This window comes from Tenrec ecaudatus, chromosome 10 (assembly GCF_050624435.1).
Source record: "Tenrec ecaudatus isolate mTenEca1 chromosome 10, mTenEca1.hap1, whole genome shotgun sequence".
NCBI classification, from domain to species: domain Eukaryota; kingdom Metazoa; phylum Chordata; class Mammalia; order Afrosoricida; family Tenrecidae; genus Tenrec; species Tenrec ecaudatus.
Genome location: NC_134539.1, coordinates 143516533 through 143534985, shown reverse-complemented (window position 1 = coordinate 143534985; position 18453 = coordinate 143516533). Strand labels below are relative to the sequence as shown.

The window sequence follows — 18453 nt, the reverse complement described above, 5'->3', positions numbered from 1 at the left end:
ATCATTACTGATGGCTGTTGGGTCTGGGCTCAAAGCGGAGAGCACCAGGACAATGTTTACACGTGCTTCATCGACTATGCAAAGGCATGCGACTGTGGGGACCATAACAAACAGCGGATCACCTTGAGAAGAAAGGGAATTCCAGAGCACTCCATTGTGCTCATTTGGAATGTGGACATGGATCAAGACGCAGCTGTGAAAACAGAACAAGGGAAGACGGCACGGTTTAAGATCAGGACAGGTGTGCATCGGGGCTGTATCCTCTCACCATACTTGTTCAACCTGCGTGCTGAGCACATCATCAGAGAAGCTGGATGAGGTGAAGAAGAGTGGGCCACCAGGATTGGAGGAAGGGCTTATTAACACCCCGTGGTCTACAGATGACACAACCTTGCTTGCTCCAAGTGAGGAATTGAAACACTTATTGATAATAATATATGAATGATGAAGGGTTCATGAGGTAGTGGGGAGTGGGGAGGGAGGGGGGAAATGAGCAGCAGATATTAAGGGCTCAAGTAGAAGGCAAATGTTTTGAGAATGATGATGGCAACAAATGCACATATGTTCTTGACACAATGGATGTATGTATGGATTGTGATAAGAATTGTACGAGCCCCCAATAAAATGATTTTTTTTAAAGAAAAAAACACTTATTGATGAAGACCAGGGATGGCAGCCTTCAGTGTGGATTACAACTCAATGTAAAGATCAACATCCTTACAACTGGACTGATAACTCCATCATGAAAAGCGGAGAAGCTGAAGTTGCCAAAGATTTTGTCTTACTTAGATCCACAATCAATGCTCACGGAAGCAGCAGTCAACACATCAAAAGACGTACTGCCTTAGGTGAATCTGCTGCAGAAGCTTTCTTTAGAATATTGACGAGTAAGGCTGTTCCCCGAGGACAAGGTGCTCCTGACCCAAGCCATGGCATTCTCCATTGCCTCATATGCATGTCAAAGTGGGACATTGAATAAGGAAGACCGTAGAAGAATTGATGCCTTCAAATTGTGGTGCTGGAGAAGAATTGTGAAAGTACCATGGACTGCTACAGGGACAAACGGACATGTGTTGGAAGAAGTAAGGCCAGAGTGCTCCTTAGAGGCAAGGATGACAAGACATCGCCTTACCTACTTTGGACATGTTGTCAGAAGGCACCTGTCCCTGGAGATGGCATCCTGTTTGGTCAATTGGAGAAGTGGTGAAAAAGGAAGGCCCCCGACGAGGGGGACGACACAGTGGCCACATCAAGGGCTTGGGCAAAGGAACAGTTGTGAGGATGATGCAGGACCAGGCAGTGTTTCGCTCTGTTGTGCAGGAGTCACTGTGGGTCGGAACTGATTCAGTGGCACCTAACCACGGCAATGGTTTGAACCGTTGACCTTGTGGTTAGCAGCTGCATGTGTTGCCCCAGCAGGGCTCCTTTTCTGGTGCATGGTAACGTTTGAAGAGCTCGCTGGGTGCTTCTGAGTCTATTTGGATTCATAGAAACCCCATGTGACAGAGCAGAAGTGCCCACAGGGTTTCCTAGGCCACCATCTCTATGGTCCAGGACCAGGAGGCAGGGTTTCATTCCGTTGCAGGACGCTGTGAGTAGGGACTGAACGGACAGCACCTGATAACTGCTACCTGTCTGGGAGCAGACCACCAGGGGTCTCTCATAGAATCATCGGGGGATTCCAACTGCCCACACTCAGGTTAGCAGCCAGGCGCTGAACTGTTGTCTCACCAGGGTACCTTCTTAAAATATTGATGTTATATTAGCAGTAGGCTATATTATATGTTTATTTATCAGAGCATCCACATGCTTTTCTAAAAGTATCACATCCCCCTGCTCCCCCTGCTCCGGAAGTTAGTGGCACCCTTGTCTGAGGTCAGGTTGATGATGTAGTTAGGAATCTGATGTTGATGTAGGATTTAGCAGGGGCAAGAAGGGTGGCGGGCACTAGAGACACATGGCATCTGCTTCCAGTAAAGCAAATGGTGCAGCTCCAGACCATGGCATCTCTGCCCTTCTCCTCTCTCCCCAGCAGGGCTGGTAGATGTGTTGGAGAGGAGCTTACACTGATCCCGCATGGATTGCCTGCTCTTGGGCACATTTCCTGAACTCTGGATGGAGCCCTCTCCTGTCCAGACAGCCATCCATTTTCCTTTGGGAAGGCTGAGAGCAGGCAAGTGGTGATCTCAGTCAGTGATGTCTGCAACTCAGGTGCAAGCCTGACAAGAGTGATAGATCTGAGTGTGGAGCCAGCCCAGGCAAACAGCAGAACGCAAAAGGCTTGTTGCAGAGAGGCCGGTCCAAGAGCAGGTGTGCTGAGCAGGAAGCACAGGAAGGGTGTAGGTGGGAAGGCAGACTGGCTTCAGGTCAGAGGGTGGATGACGTCTCTGGGTCAGCTGCGTGGCAGAGACACTTGAAAGGAGGGAAGAATGCAGCTGGAGGGCAGCCAGGGCATTGGCACTAGAGGGCAGGGCACCCTGACTTAGGGCCTGGTTGATTGTGATAAGGAAGAGCCCGTGTACCATTAACATATTAAAAGCATGTCTCAGTGAAAAAATCTGCCTTCCCAGCTCTGGGCACCAAGCTGACTCCTCCCTCCTGCTGCAGGTTCACGCCTTCAGGTGTTTCTTCCAGGCCTGAACTCTTTGATGTGCAGTGGGTTCTGACTCAGCACCCCTATAAGATAGGGTAGCTCCACAGGCTTTCCAGGGGCAGCAGACAGCCACGTCTCCCCGTTCCCTCCCCTGGTTGCTGGTAGGTTCCAACCACTAACCTTTCACTTAACAGACCAGCGCTTTAACCACTGCACCATCAATGCCCTCCTAATCCAGTTCTTAGTAGGGCCTAGTCAATGGATAGTCTTCAGTGAATGGCTCTGACGTTTCTCAGTAGGTGACCCCACCCAATCAGCAAGTCTCTCTGCCATTTTTCATGATTTTGAGGGTCAAAAAGAGCGTAGCTTTCTTATCGACAGTTGATTTTGCATTTCACTACTGAGGTAGACTTGGACTATGTGCCTGAGCATGGCCCTCGCTTCACCTGCCTAAGAATCACCTGAGGAGAGGGGAGGTATTGGAAAAAAATGGATGCCCCGCCCCCTCTAGACTCAGGGCATTAATGAGGCTCTCTGGGGCAGACCCTGAGATCCTGCATTTTAAAAGCTTCCGCGGTGATCCCATGGATGGGCAATATGGACAGGCAGCCAGGACGGGGCCATTACAAGCGTCAGTCCTTCCACCTGCCATCCTAGGTTCACAGGTAATAAAAAACGTAAAATGGTCAACACCCGGAAGCTCGTTTTAAAAAAGAATTGATCTCTAGAAGTCATATATTCTCTCCGAGCGTCAGCTATTGCCTTTCTAATTGGGTAGCTGCCACTAGATGAGTTCTAAGCTCAAAGAACAAGCAACAGAGCCCGTTCCTGATTGGATGTCGTGGCCAGAGGAGGGGAGGAGGGATTGGGAAGGCTGGAATCTGCTTTTTCAAGCTAATTTCTAGGATTCCACAGGGACAGATGTGTCTGACAGACCTTATAAAGCTCAGCCATTGAGTGGGTTGGTCCTCCAGGACACCACTGACTCCCACAGCCTCAGTTTCCCCTGTCAGGAACTGGATCTGTTACCTGTTGCTTAGCCGTCAGCGCGCAGAGCTGAAGAAAGCGCTGCGGCCCCGTGGGGAGAGAAAATCGATTCTTGCCCACCTTCTTCACTTCTCTGGACGCCCCTCCAGCCGCCTCTCTCCCGAGCCTCCCAGGCGGCGGTTCCTTTAACAGACCTGACCAATCGCTCTCATCTCCGCGGCGGCAGCAGCTCGGCGCGCAGTCGGGGCTGGATTGGCCGGGCCTGGCGCGCGGCCTGCTCCGCCCCCGCCGCCTTCTGGTTGGTGGCGGCGGGCGCGGGCGCGGGGCGGGTCCGCTGGCAGGCGGGGCAGGGCGGCCGGTGCCCGGGGGTGGGCGGGCGGCGGGACGGCTGCCCGAGCCGGAGCTGGAGCCCGAGCCGGAGCCGGAGCCGGAGCCGGAGCCGGAGCGGGAGGTGGAGCCGAAGCCGGAGCCGGAGCCGCGGCGGCCGCGGAGCTCGGACGCCGGCGCAGTACGATGAGGCAGTCAGCGGACCCGGGGTGAGCGCGTCCGGGGACGGCGGGGGCTCCCGCGGAGCAGGCCTTGCTTGGGGGCGGCCCTACCCGTGAGGAGTCCCGGGGACCAACTGGGGCTGGCGGCCGTTGGTGGGGCGCGGGAGTCGGGCCCCCAGGAGCCCTACCCTGTTGTCACGGCCCGGGGGGTGCCGGGGGCGCGCCCCCTGCTCGCTCCCGGCGAACCCGTTCTTTGGGGCGGTTTCTGGCGGTTTGGGGTCATCCTGCCTGGAGGTGCCCGCCGGTGGGTCTCCGACGCTTCCCCTCAGCAAACTAAAGGAAACCCGCTTGGGGGTTGTGAGTGGGGCTCGGGTCCCCGTCGCCCGCGTCTGGAAATGATTCCGAGTCGCGCGCGGCAGTTACTTTTCCGCGGATCTGCCCGAGGTGTGTCTGCCCCTCGGGCTGCGTTTCCGAAGTCCTCGGGAACGCGGGTGGCGCGGGGTTGTTTGTGTGTCTTAGAGAGGAGGCGGCGGCGTCGTGCAGAAACCCGGGCGATTGGAAGGTGAACAAGTGACATTGGGCTGAGGCCTAACGCCAGGTGCGGTGCCTGGGCGCGCGGGTGTGACCGTGGAAGCTGTAGCCGCTGGTGAGCAGAAAAACCCAGGGGTGGGACTGGGACAGCTGGCTTACATTGTCCCACCCACTGCCCAGAGCCCACGCGTGACACGGCGGGAGAGCGTCTTTGAAAATCGTCTTTGGAAAACAGCCCCTCGGCCGGTTGATGGTTATTGAAGCCATCGTGAAGGTTTACAAGGCATCCAATATAGAGCAGGGACTCTGCCCTCACCTTGTCTCCACAGCCACCAATTGACGTTTTTGTCTCTACAAGACTTTGTCACTGCGTTTGACCGACACTCACAGGGAAGACGTACTTTTTAGAGCTGAAGGAAGAACTTGACCTCCTTGAGGGCAGGGATGTGCCCTGGTCACGTTGGAACGCCTTCCCTGTTTTGCCCAGCTGTGCATTGCAGGTTTTCAAATGTGTTTTTAACAACAGTTTATTTGCTGTCTTGAAAACACACCGTAGCGGAACATACATCACGTTTTGTGCGTTTTGATGATTTTCATCGAAGGATTGAAGCGAGTCGTTTCCAGAGCTGTTTGTAACCCGGGAGGGGAACTGCGGGACCCTTAGGGAAACTGGAAGGATAAATGATCCTTGCCATCTAGGAGAGGGGGAGTTTGGGAAGTCCAGACGCGTGGCCTTGAGAGTCGGGAACACAGGAGTCGGCTTCATTTCATAGAAGCTTTTGGAAAGTGTGGAACCAGCATTTCTTTGTCTTTTACCCAACCCTTTATCCTGTAGGGTTGCTATGATTTGAGACTGACCCCATGACAGTGAGTTTGGTTGTGTTGTTTTTTTTTTCTTTTACTTTTTGATTCTATGAATCTTTCAGATTCTCCCAAACTTTGATAGTTGCTCAAAACCTAAGGAAAAGCAAGTAAGTTTCCAGAGGTCAGGGGGTTGAGTCAGATTTTTTTTAAAAAAATCATTTTATTGGGGGCTCGTACAACTCTTATCACAATCCATCCGTCAATTGAATCAGGCATGTTTGTACATATGTTGCCTTCATGCTTTTCCAGACATCTACTCGCTATTGAGCCCTTGGTATCAGCTCCTCTTGCCACCCCCACCCAGTCAGATTTTTGTGCTTTATTTGATAGTTTCTTTCTTGTCACATGGACCTCTTGGGGTACCAGTGAATGCTTGGAGGGCTGTGGGAGAACTGAACACGTTTATCTCAAGGAAAAGATGCTGTGCCTGAAAGGAAAGAGATTCGCCAGCCGGTTTGGATCTGAAGATGGTGGTAATCCATCCACTGCTGACAAACCCCAGGGTGGCTGGGATAGGCGGGAGGGAAGGAAACCTTCAGAAGGGTGGTGTGGGCTGAGCATGCGGGGCACCTGGTCGGAGGTGTGTTCTGAAGAGAATAGGTGGTGCCGGGTGAGTGAAGACATGGCACCTGTCAAACGTTACTGTTCATGATAGTGTTAAGAGGATGTTACTAGAAAAGAATACTTTAAAATAGAATATTCCACATGTGAGAGGCTCTGGCGCTTGGGTCAAGAAAAAATTACCCAAAGGTGTTGGGAAAAAATAATACTCGTCAAACTTTTATTGAGAGTCTGTGTTTCAGAAACAGTGCTAGGCCTTTATGGGTATAGTGAAGGAAACGACCAGGGGCTGAAAGTTTGTTCCACATACTGTCTTCTGAGGAATTTCTGAAGCTAGTGGGAAAGGAAAGGGGAGGGGCACTCAGAACATTCTTCAATGTAGGAATAAAACCGTTGTCAGTGGCCATCAGGTTGGCGCTGATGGAGGCTACCTGGTGTCTAACCGTGCAATATTGCTGGCCCTGCGCCATGTCTGTCCAAGTGACTGGTGTATGGGTCCACTGCCCTGAGGGTGTCCTTTGTTTGTGCTGACCCACGACTTTACAAGCATGTTGTCCTTTGCTAGTGTTGCATGACTTGCCCAAAGTAAGTGAACCGAAGTTTCCTAATTCTTGCTTCTGTGGAGCATTCCGATTGTTTTTCTTCTACGATTGATTTCGCCATGCGTCTGGTAGGCCACAGTATAGAAGTTCTTTCCTCCGGAGATTACTTTTGGTTATCAAATAGACTCTTCAAAGACCAGTTTTCTGTGTCAGGTTCAGCTGTAAAGCTATCTTCCTCCTCGTATCATTTGACCAGAGTTTCTCATTGGCTCTAAGTTCTGGTCGTTCCTTTTTCCCCTTGATTTATTCTAAAGTTGGGAAGACCATTATTTTATTTTATTGAAGTTCATTAAACATAGTCCCTCTCCTTCACATGTTTCCAGTTCATTTTCTTTGCTTCAGTCTCCCTCTGTTTGGGCCTCCTTTGTTCAGGATGCTCCGTAGCGCCTCCTCTTGGGAACTTGCAGAGGTCACAGGGAGCCTTTATTCTTGGATTTTACCCAAAGTAGGAGAAGGCTAATCTTCAAGTTATGAATGAGATCCGTGTGGGTAAGAATTTGGCTGCGGATGGCTCTCATTTACCTTTAGGTTAATGCAAGTCCGCCGTTCAAACCCACCAGCCACCCTGGGGAAGGTGATGCTGCCTGCCCCACAGCATTTACAATCTCGGAAGCCCCATCGAGAGCCGCTGTGAGTCGAGGCACACTCCGGTGGCTGTGGGTTTTGTTTTGGTCGGGTTAATGGGAGTTCTGAGGGCACAGGGGCTCACACAGTGGGCTGCTATCACACACCAGCCACTCCCCCTGGAGAAAGAGTTCCAGTCTCAGAAACCCACGGAGCCCTTCTACCCAGTCCTATAGGATCGCTGTGAGTCAGATTTGACTCGACGGCAGGCAGTTCCCATGGTTCAAAAGCTGTACCTAAAACAAAACAAAGCTGTACCTGCAGCAAGTAAAGGTGATTGGGAAGAGACTTCCTTGTGAGCAGGGGTTGGTCGGTTCAGTTGTTTCAAGTGGACACGTTAAAGGGTGCTGGTAACCCTCCTTTACATAGAGCAGAGCATTTTCGGTGCTGCAGTTCTGCCGGGGCCTACTTTGGCCTTTGTGTCAGTCCCGGAGCAGCCTGCCCTCTAAGGGGGCTGATTTTACACCAGAGGAAACCTGGCTCAGAGCGGCTGAGTAACTTGCCCAAAGTCACAAGCCCGTTGAGGATGGAGCAGGGATTTCCACCCTGGGCTTTCTGATTTTGGAATGTGCTGTCCCTAGGAGAGGGGCCAGCATTTTTAAGAGATGGTTTGGCCTTGTCCTCTCCTTGGATAGAGGAAGGGTCAGGTGCAGGGGTGTTGGGAGAATGGCCATACTTACTGAGGTACTAAGGCACCTGGGGGGAGCCAGGGTCCACTTTCCTGCCCTTCTGCCTGGTACTTTTTTTAGGGCAACCCACTCACTATAGGGAAGTCTGCGTTAATGACCCTGTAAAGGCAAGTAGAATTACCCCAACCTTGTATCCTGGCGCTTCCGCTTATCAGCTGTGTGGCCAGGGGCCAATGACTTTCTGTAACCTCAGTTTCTGTTATCTATAAAGTGGGATGGTACTCACGTTTCCTCGATTGTAGGACAGTACAATTTGTCTCAGCCTAGCATTTCTGAGCGGGGGCAGGGACGGGGATAGGGTAGGAATGGGGTTGGGGTTGAGTGTTCTAATGGATAATGGCCAGGGCTTCCTTTCTGCGTATCTAGACCAGTGACAGGCCTTACAGTCAGTAGGGTCTAGGTTGCAATGAAATGCAGAAGTGCTTTCTGTGCGTGGGGAGTTGTGCTGACTCAGTGAGGTCACACGTGGCCCTGGTTTGAAGAGAACCCCTTGTCACAGTTGGTCTTGCCAAGTGATGGAGTTTCCTGGCAGGTGGTTCGGGGGTAAAACTGGGAAGCATGGTGTTAGATTTGCCCCTGAAGCCCAGGCAGTGATCCATGATCTGTGGCAGGAGGACTGTTTTCCAGTTTGCCTGGAGTTCCATCCTTTGGCTGACTCTTGTCCCTGTGAGAAGCATTAACTTCAGGAGCTAACAAGCTGTGGACAGGCAGCTCCCTTTGTCTTGCCTGTTCATTAAGGTCTTTGTCAACTTTAATTCCCAAGTTAAAAATAAACATCGATACGAGAAGATTGGAAGCCTACGCTGATGTGAATACTCTTCCAGGTGAGCTTTAAAGCATTTCAAGCTCTAATGCAAGATTCTGCGTTGTCCCCTTCAAATGCGGAATTGCATGGTCTGAAATGCCCTTGGGGAGACAGTGCTGTCAGAATGACACCAGGAGGCCGTGTGGGCACAGAGCCCCGATTGGCACTAAGTGGTCTAGAGGGAGCATGGGGCCTGGGGTCAGGAGGTCTGGCTTTCATTCCTGGGGGGTTGCTTGTTTGTATCCCTAGGTTCTTGGGCACAGCATTAGATCCCTCTGGGCTGCAAGGGCTCTTTTCCAAACTGAGGACTTGGACTTGAGTTCTCAGTCCCTCCCTTCTCTCAACCAGTGTCATAGATAATGTGAGTTTGTTAACGTAAGGATCTGAGAAATTAAATGGCTGGAAGGAGAGGCTGCTTTGAATTTAGGACGCCAGGAGTCTCGGTTGGCTGTCGGTGTTGTCAAGCAGAATCCATGGGATGGCCGCGAGAGCAGCTTATTGGTGGGGAACCCATCCAATTTGAAGATGAGAAAACTGAGGTTCAGAGAGCTTGAGTAGCTTGTCTGAGGTCACCCAGCATGGCCAAGGACTCAGAGCTGGTGTTGGAACTCAAGCTCCTCCTGCTGCTGCCCAGTCAGTACCTTTAGCTGCTTTGAGATGGACCTGTTTAGTGGAATCCTCTTAAGCCATGTGCTCTGGGAGCATCTCCAGTTTAAAAAGCAGGGCAGCCTCGGGTGTCAGGCAACAGATTCTTAGCCCAGAATTGTGCGTGAATACTTGTTTAAATTTCTGAGTTCCCATCTACTCTGGCTTGGAGGTCTTTGTAAAGCCTAAAGAATAACCCTTTGTGGGTTATTGTAGAAAAGGAACCCTGGGTGGCATAGTAGGTTACACATTGGGCTGCTAACTGCAAGGCCAGCAGTTCGAAACCACCAGCCACTCTGAGGGAGAAAGATGAGACTTTCTGCTCCCATCAAGATTTACAGTCTGAGAGACCTGTAGGGACAGTTCTGTCCTGGCCCTTAGGGTTGCTTTGAGTGGTAATGGACTCAGTGACTGTGTTTGGCTTTGTGTGAGTCCTTGAAAGGGTGAGTTTTCCTTTGGTGAACAAAAGCTGCCATCATGGGCCAGGTCACCGTGAGCTTAAGGACCTCTTTCCTTGTGCAATGGAAAACCGGCTCAGCTTTGAAACATTAGTGAGGCGACCTTTGTCTGCCAGATTCGCCTGGAATATTGGTTCTAAGGATTTTCCCCTAAGAAGATTATAGGAACCAACAAATGGAGAGCCTGCTGGCTTATGCTAGCCATTGAGAATGCTACAGGCGTTCTCAGTCAGAAACTTGTTTAGGATTTGTGATGAAAAGCCACCCCTTGAATCGTCCCTTACAGGATCACAGTGCATGCTTTAGAAGGGTTTCCTTTCTCTTTTGCTGCTTAACGCTGACATACGCTCTAGCTCGCCTCTTCTCTTATTCAATTTTAAGTCCTTTCTTACATTTAATGCTGCCTTTGAAAGCAGTATTCCTAAAAGGGGCTATATTTATCATTTGGGGCTTGAAATTTGGAATGTCAGACTCCTCTCACGGCAATGACTGACTGAACAACCATCAGCCATTCAACAAGTGTCTGCACAGCTCCTGGGGCCAAGTGCTGTGCTCAGCATCGGGAAGCTGGCGGCGAGGAGAGCAGATGTGGTGCCTGCTCTATGAGGTCCCCATATAGCACAGTGTCTCGTCTAGACAAGAAACAAACCAGCCAACATAGGCGCTTACATATTAACTTGTGGTGAGTGGGATAACAACAGGGAGCCTGAGAATGGACGAAGGGAAGAAGCCAGCAATGGGGATTGCTGGGAAGAACATCAAGACAGAGACAGACAGAGAGAAGCCTGTGGCAAGTGTGATTGGAGCATAGTGAGGTAGGGCCAAGAAGAGGGAAGGATGGGTGTGGAAGGCAGGCCTAGATGGCCCTGGCTCTTGGAGGGCAGGTCACCGGGGGACGCTTGGGGCTCGGGAGCTGGGCACTGCTTCATCTCTAAGTGCCTCAGTTTCCCTCCTTGGAGTTCTGTGGAAGAGTTAATGTCTGGAAGGCCCTGAGAGAAGTGGGGCAGGAGGGGCTATGGGCACGGGTGTACAGGCTCTCAGGACAGTGGGGCACTGGTATGGAATTGATGTCCCTCTGGTCACCGGCAGTGTTTTTTTCATCCCTCCATTTGTAAAGTAACCACAGGGCAGAAGGCAAAAAGAAAATGGTCCCTCTGCCTGTCCCCTGGGGGTTGGACTCTGGAAGGCACTTGTCCTTCAGCCCCAGGATGTGGGGGAGCTGCCAAGAGGCGCTTTGTGGTGGGAGGGGCAGCAAGCGCTGCCCAGCACGGCTGTCCTGCTGCTCCCTCCCACAGTCTGCTGCTTCCGATCTGGGATCTGGACGTGGGAGGTGCCCTTAGCCTTCAGTAAAGCAGAGGCCGAGGCCAGTAACCTTATTATCAGCTGATTGGCATGACAAGGCAGGGGTGCTGAGTACAGTACCCTTCTGAACCCCGCTGCCTCTGAGGAGGTTTGAGGTGGCACTTCCTTACCCTCCAGGTAAGTAACTACCCCTCACGGTCAATTGCTTTGGCCTGGCTTGGGATAGTCAGCAAAACATTGTGAACCCAGCCATATTCAAGTTTATAATTAGCCTAGGAAGTATTTGTTAGAACTGACCTAATGTGTATATAATTACATTAGCTTCTTTTTAAAAAAAATGTTCATTCTGGAAAAAATTTTTAAATGCACAAAAGCAGAGCGAATACTATGGTGGACACCCACCCATGTCTCTACTCCTCCAACCACAGATTAATAACCTAGTGCTAAGCTTCCTTTGAAGACAGTTTCACATTGGAAGCATTGTTGGTGGGGGTTTCTGTCTCAGGAGAAGTATCTCTTTGAACTGTAAAATCATGTGGTTAGATTAGATATGACCCTAATTCGTGTGCTAGATAATAAATAACAGGGCTGGAATTTGGCAGTTGACGTTCATACTCTGAATGTCTTAAATTTCTTATAAACCCCTTTATATTTGTTTATAAAATAGATATAAAATATTCCAATACCTTCAGTTTGACCAGTTGGTTTATGTATTCATTTACACTTGCCAAATATTGACTCTGAGTATATAAAAAAAAGAAGACAGTCACAGCCCACAGTCGCTTGTAAAATTTTGGTCCCTCTTTCGCCCACGAGAAAGTCACAAGGTTATTTTGAAACTTTCTTAGCAAATGTAGTTTACGCAGAACCCAAGTGTCAACGACCACCACGGGTCTGTCTGTCTGTCAGTCAGTCACACTGTGATGACTGATGAAGCACTGGAAGCACTCACCCTACAATGCCTACAGATGTGCTGGGCAGCTGCTTGGACAGATGTGGTGGGCAGCTGCTTGGCCAACTGACTGGAAGAGACCCGTGCCTGTGCCCATTCCACGGGCACTCAACAGAATGTGCCAAGTATAGATGGACACCACAGTAAAATTTGCTGAAGATGACCGGGAGCTTCAGGACAGATTCAGGAGAGGGTGTGAACCAAGGGATGTCATTGCTGATGTCAGATGGATCTTGGTTGAGGGCAGAGTTCCAGAAAGATCTTTACATGTGTTTTATTGACTCTGCAAAGGAATTCAACTTTGTGGATCACAACAAACTGTGCATAGCCTTGAGGAGAATGGGAACTTCAGAACACTGTGCTCATGCAGAACCTGTCCATGGAGCCAGAGAGGCAATTGTATGAACAGAACTAGAGACTAATGCATAGTTTCAAATCAGGAAAGGTGTGAGTCAGGGTTGTATCCTCTCATCACTTCTATTTAGTCTATATGTTGAGCAAACAATCAGAGAAACTGGATTATATGAAGAACAAGGAAGCATCAGGATTGGTAGAAGGCTCCTTATTAATAACCTGTGATAGGCAGATGACACAGCCATGCTTGCTGAAAGTGAGGACTTGAAACGCTGATGAAGATCAAGGATTGTAGCCTTTAATATGGATTACAACTCCATGTAAAGAAAACTAAAATCCTCACAAGTGGACCAATAAATAGGCAACATCATGAAAAATGGAGAAAAGGTTGAAGTCAAGGATTTTGTCTTACTTGGATCCATACTCAGTGCTCATGGAAGCAGCAGTCAAGAGGTCAGATGATGCATCGCACTGGGTCAATCTGCCGCACAGACCTCTTTAAAGTGTTGAAAATAAGGGTGTTTCTTTGAGGACTAAGGTGTGTTTGACTTGACCCAAGCTGTGGTATTTTCAGTCATCTTTGTGCATGTGGAAAGTTGTACATTGAACTAGAAAGACTGAAGAAGAGTCTTACATTGAGTCTTACATTTGAGCGGTGGTGCAGAAGAATGAAAGCACCATGGAGTGCCCAAGAACCAACAGATCTCTATTGGAAGGAGTAGAGACAGGCTGATGATGAGGCTTTGGACAGGTTCTCAGGAGACACTAGTCCCTGGAAAAGGACATCATGCTTGATAAAGTAAAGGGGCAGCAAAAAAGAGGAAGGCCCTCAAGCTGTATTAACCCAGTGGGCTAAAAAATAAAAATTTTAAGGATGGGGCAGGACCAAGTGGAACTTCATTCTGTTATCCATAGGGTCTCTCTCTGTGAGTCAGAACTGATTGGACAGCACCTAACAGTAGCCATCAAATTGATTCTGACTCTTAGTGACACCCTATAGAGCAGAGTACCACTGCTCTGTAGGAGTCCTTTCTCTCTCTCCTCCTTTCCTTAAGGTTTCTGAGACTGAATCTCTACTGGACCAGACCGCTGCTTTTTCCCACAGAGCAGCTGGTGGGTTTGAACTACTTACCTTTAGGTAGCTTTAAGTGTAACAAGATGTGCCACCAGGGCTCCTCTGTGTGACTACAGAGCGTTTGAAAAGTGGCTAGAGTGCCTGTGGGTTGGGATTTTTCGTTTCATTTACATTTAAACTCACATGCTCCAGGGTTTATGAAACCACCAATCTCACTGACAAGCTAGAAGTCAGTGTGAACTCATTTGGGGAACCACCTTGGTCCCATGATTATTAATACATTCTAGAGCAGCACTTCTCAACCTGTGGGGTCACAGCCTCTTTGGGGGTCGAACAACCCTTTCACAGGAGTCGCCTGATTCATAACAGCCACAAAATGACAGTGATGAAGTAGCAATGAAAATAATGGTATGGTTGGGGCGTCACCACCACATGAGGAACCGTACGAAAGGGTTGAGGCATGAGGAAGATTGAGAACCAGTGTTCTATAAGGATGACCCATCCAGTAGGTTCAGGGTGGTCCAGTGAGAATGAGGTGTTGACTGCTCAGAGACCTGGAGAGATGAGGCTTGAGGCTGTCATATGTCTGGGAGCCAGGAGCTTTTGGCAGGAGGTGTGAATGCCCTGTGTGGAAAGCGTGTGTGCTGCTTGTGCGAGTGTGACAGTTACAGGAAGTAGGATGAATTGGCCACTGCTACCAGGAGGATTTGGATGCTCCCTCTGGGAACCCCTGGGGGCTCAGCCAAGACAGTCATGGAGGGCTGCCTCGGTCACCTCTGGAACCCAGGGATATAGTGGGTACTCAAAAATAGGAGCTGAGTGAAAGAATGTAAGACGATGAGAGTTTTCAGAAATGATGTTAGGCATCAATAAGGAGACAGACTTTGCATTTATCTAGTAATTCTGAAAAATAGGTGCCCAGGGTGAGCTGCAGCTGCAGCGCAGTGACTGTCTTCTGCCAGAGGTAATTGACATTTCTCTGCAAGTGCAAGCTGGCTGCCCTCCCTGTGCTGCAGCCAGTCCTTCACCAGACACCGCCGTGCTGCTCTGCTAAGCCTCTCGCATGCTTGTCTTCTCTCTGCCTCACTGGCAGCTCGAGTCCAGCCTACCATGTTTTCACTGGGAAGACTTCGGCTTCCACCTCCCAGCTCTCCCCATATCTCTGCCCCCTCCTCAATCTCTCTTTACCCTACCGCAGTCAGTAGTCTTGTAGACATTCCTAGTATGCTTGCAAGGTCCCTGGGTGCTAGCCCAAAGGTGGGCAGTTTGAGCCCACCTCATGGCTCTGGGAAGAAAGACCAGGTAATCTGCATCCTTTGAAGATCACAGCCAGGAACCCCTGGGCTACAGTTGTACTCTGTCTCCCGGGGTCACCACTTCAAGTAATGGACAGACTGGATGGCCCCTCTCAGCAGCAACCACTTGATCCAGACCCTTGTGCTAAACCCAGACAGATCTTCTCATTGCTCCTGGCCTAAGGACCCATACTCCAAATAGGTCCTATAGCGAGCTTCCTGGCTTCTCCACCAGCCTGGGCCCTGGACCTCTTTCCACTGGGCACAGTGTAACCCAGCCACAGGGCTGACCCTTCCCTTCCCTTCCCCGCTGGGCAGGAGGGAGGGAGGGAGGAACCTATGCTTTTTAGTGTTCTGCTGTTTCTGCAGCAACTGGTCCTGTTCTGCCTGACTCCCGTTTCATCCCCTCTTCCCTTCTTGTTCTTTGTGGCAGCTCTTAATCACAGTTGGTTACTACTATGGCTTAATTGACCCCTGCCTTCCCCTCTCCTCCAGGAGGGTAGGGACAATGCCGATTTGTTTACCATTATATGTATACCCAGGCACCCAGCATGGTAACTGACCCATTGCACAGGCTTCTTAAAGACCTGCTGAGCAAATGAATGAATGCATGCAAACACTCGAAAATCGGGGCACATTTGAAGAATGCTCTTTCAAACTGGGGTTTATGAGAGGGCTGAATGGCTTTTAGATAGACTACTCCAGGAAGGGAAATGGGTGGAAAGAGGCCAAGGGAATCCATCGTTGGTACTGAACCTGAAGCAACCATATTCTGTGCCCATCCCTTCCTGCCCCCACCTCAGGAGGTGTACCCCTCTTCACTTAGGATGGCCTCCCAAGCACAGGGCTGTGATCCGAGACTTTTGTACATAGCCTACCCCCAGCCACATGCTGCTCTTCCTCTCTCCTGGAGTAGGGATTCTTTCTGTCCTGTTGGCTGCTAACCGAAAGGTGGCTCATGTGAACCCATTCCAAGGGAGAAAGACATGGCTTCTGTCAAGATAACAGCCAAGAAAGCCATATAGGTCAATTCTGTTCTCTCACGTGGCATTGCCGTGAGTCAGAGCCAGCGTGACAACACCCAAGAAGAACCACCCCCTCGCTCTGCCCTCCTCCCTGACACGCCTAACAGCAGCCAGAGTTCTTTGCGGGGCGGGCTGGGCAAGTGTTTGAGTACCTGCTCCTGGTAGGAGTCCAACATCATGCCAGGTGGGCCCTGAAGAGGGACTCTCGGCAGGGGTGGGAGGGGATTGTGATTACTCCTTGGGGGTGGGGTGGAGGGTGTCTCCTGCTGCTGGGAGATTCCCTGTGGGGAGAACAGGCAGCTGCATTGAGACCTGACTCTGCAGATTAGCAGACTCACAACCCTCCCCCCACCCCCAGCTGGCTTCCAAGAGCAGTTGGGGTGCCTGCCAGCGTTCCTCAGATCCACCCAGGAGCTCCTGGTCAGGGTGAGTCATGGAGGCAACCGGATCCTCACCTGGCTCTCTCCAGTTCTAAATAGAAAACTGAAGGGCTTGCTGCCTAGTCGGTGGCCGCTTATTTTCTCCACAGCCTTTGTCTTGTTGGCTCTGAAGGAAAAAAAAAAACTGGTAGAGGACGCCACTTGCTGGTTTGTTATTTATTTATTTATTTTCACATGCAGGTTTTCTAAAATCTTGTTGGAAGGGTGATGTGAGTTCTGGGAGACTGGCGACAGAAGATGAGCATCTACAGGGACGTTGCAGGGCCAGAGAGTCGGGAGATGTGTGACTTAGCGTGCGGGCACAGGTGGTGGTGCCCAGGAACTTTGCAGGGGAACCTAACCCAGAAGCTGGCTGAGAACACCACAAAGGGACTCGGATATCCGGAGACTCACTGTGTTAGTCTGAGTAGACAAGAGAAAGAAATCCATGGATACACATATACGTGTATAAGAAAGAGCTTTATATACAAGAGCAATTGTACATTTAGAAAACATCCTAACCCAGTCCAGTCCAAGGCCATAAGTCTGATATTAGTCCATATGTCCAATACTAATCTCTAAAGTCCTCTTCAGACTCAGGAAACACATGCAATGAAGCCAAATGCAGGACGATCATAAGCCAGTGGGTAGAAAGTCTTTGGATCCAGTGGCGTTGTAAGCATCTCAGTGCTGGCAGGGGTCGCTCTGTGGCTTCTCTGCCTTCAGAGGTCTGGTTGCGTCCATGTGGCTTGTCCGGCTCAGGGGACTAGGGTAGTTAGTGCCATGTGTCTTGTCAGCTGCAGTGTCTCCCAGGAAGTGGCAGAGAGACAGAGACACCCTGGAAATGTGAACAACATCCCTGGTCCGCCTCTGGAGGCTAGGGTTGGAATGGAGGAGTATGGGGCTGCGTGGCCCCCAGGGAAACCCTGCGGCATCCTGGTGAAAGCTAGAAAGCATTTCAGTCGGATAGAAAGAGCAGAGGGAGGTGCGTTCTATGAGAAGTGCATGGTGTGGTCAATTCTAACTCTACCCGGCTGATAATTTAGTCTCTGAGGACAGGCCGAGGGAACTATGTGTGTTGGAGATGGTGCGCCTTGGACTTGATGACAAATAAGGGGAAGGCACCACACAGTGCAGCTGAGGTAGAACCAGGGGCAGGGGGCCTGTGCCCGCAGCCCAGTGGGAAGCACAGTCTGGCTTTAGGCAGGTAGGTTCCACAGGGCCTGCTCACAGTGACGGCAACAGTGCCACCGTGGTGGAGCGCTTCGCTTCCTACCACGTATCTACATGGTAGGAATATATATATTATACATATGCTGTACACCCTTGAGTATAAGCCGATCCGAATATCAGCTGAGGCACCTAATTTTACTATAGAAACTACATTTAAAATGTACTGAAAAACTTGGCTTATACTTTAGTGTATATGGTATATATTTATTTGTTTCCTTTGATAAAAAGTGGTGGAGACAGAAATGCCTGAGACTGGGAGCTGTCTTGGGGTCCCAGAGCGAACTTGGCTTCCCATCGACCTTATCCCTAACGTAGAATCAGTACCAGAAAGAAGCTCTGGAGCCCGTTTTCCCGGAACCTGCAGGGAGCCATCTTCAGAGAAGGTTGAGCTTCGTGGCCTGGCTAATTCAGAAGGAAGAGCAAGGTGGAAAATAAGTCCGAGCCTCGGGTAGCAAACCCACGGGGAGAGGAGTTGCTTGTGATTTAATTCCCCAGGGTAGGCCAGGGTCTGTGGGGAGATGATGAGTGGTGTTTGATCCTGGCGGGGTAGGTTAATAGTAAAGCAGGAACATTAATTTTTTTAAGGGTAAAACTCCCAGCAGAAATGACTATTGATTATGCTCCGAGCCAGAGACCAAACTCATTTGGTCAGCCTAGCTTTTGTTTTCAACCTGGACTGTTATGGAGAGGGGTGTTGGCAGGAGGCTTAATAGTCCGAAGTGAATTTCATTTCATGAGGTCTGCTTTGTGGTGCTGAAATCTTATGGAAGGGAAAAACTCATCCTGAGATTCTGAATTAGGTGATGAGTTGTTTTGGCAGCAAGTTACAGGAGCCCCGAGTTTTCTGGGGCAGAAGGTCAGAAGGTACCTTCTAAAAGACTCTGTGAATTTATAATTAATTAATCTCAAAAAAGGAGAAACATTTAAAAAGTCTTCATTTAGTTTGCTGTG

General features: G+C 50.1%; 1 protein-coding gene across 1 annotated transcript in view; it reads left to right on the top strand.

The window, feature by feature from the left end:
* The first annotated feature begins 3935 nt into the window (after positions 1-3935).
* The window catches only part of TEX2 (testis expressed 2), a 110731-nt gene continuing 96213 nt past the window's right edge, over positions 3936-18453 (top strand). Inside the window, exon 1 of the mRNA XM_075562078.1 lies at positions 3936-4116. The gene's annotated coding sequence lies outside the window, so the exon portion shown is untranslated. The remainder of the gene's footprint in view (positions 4117-18453) is intronic.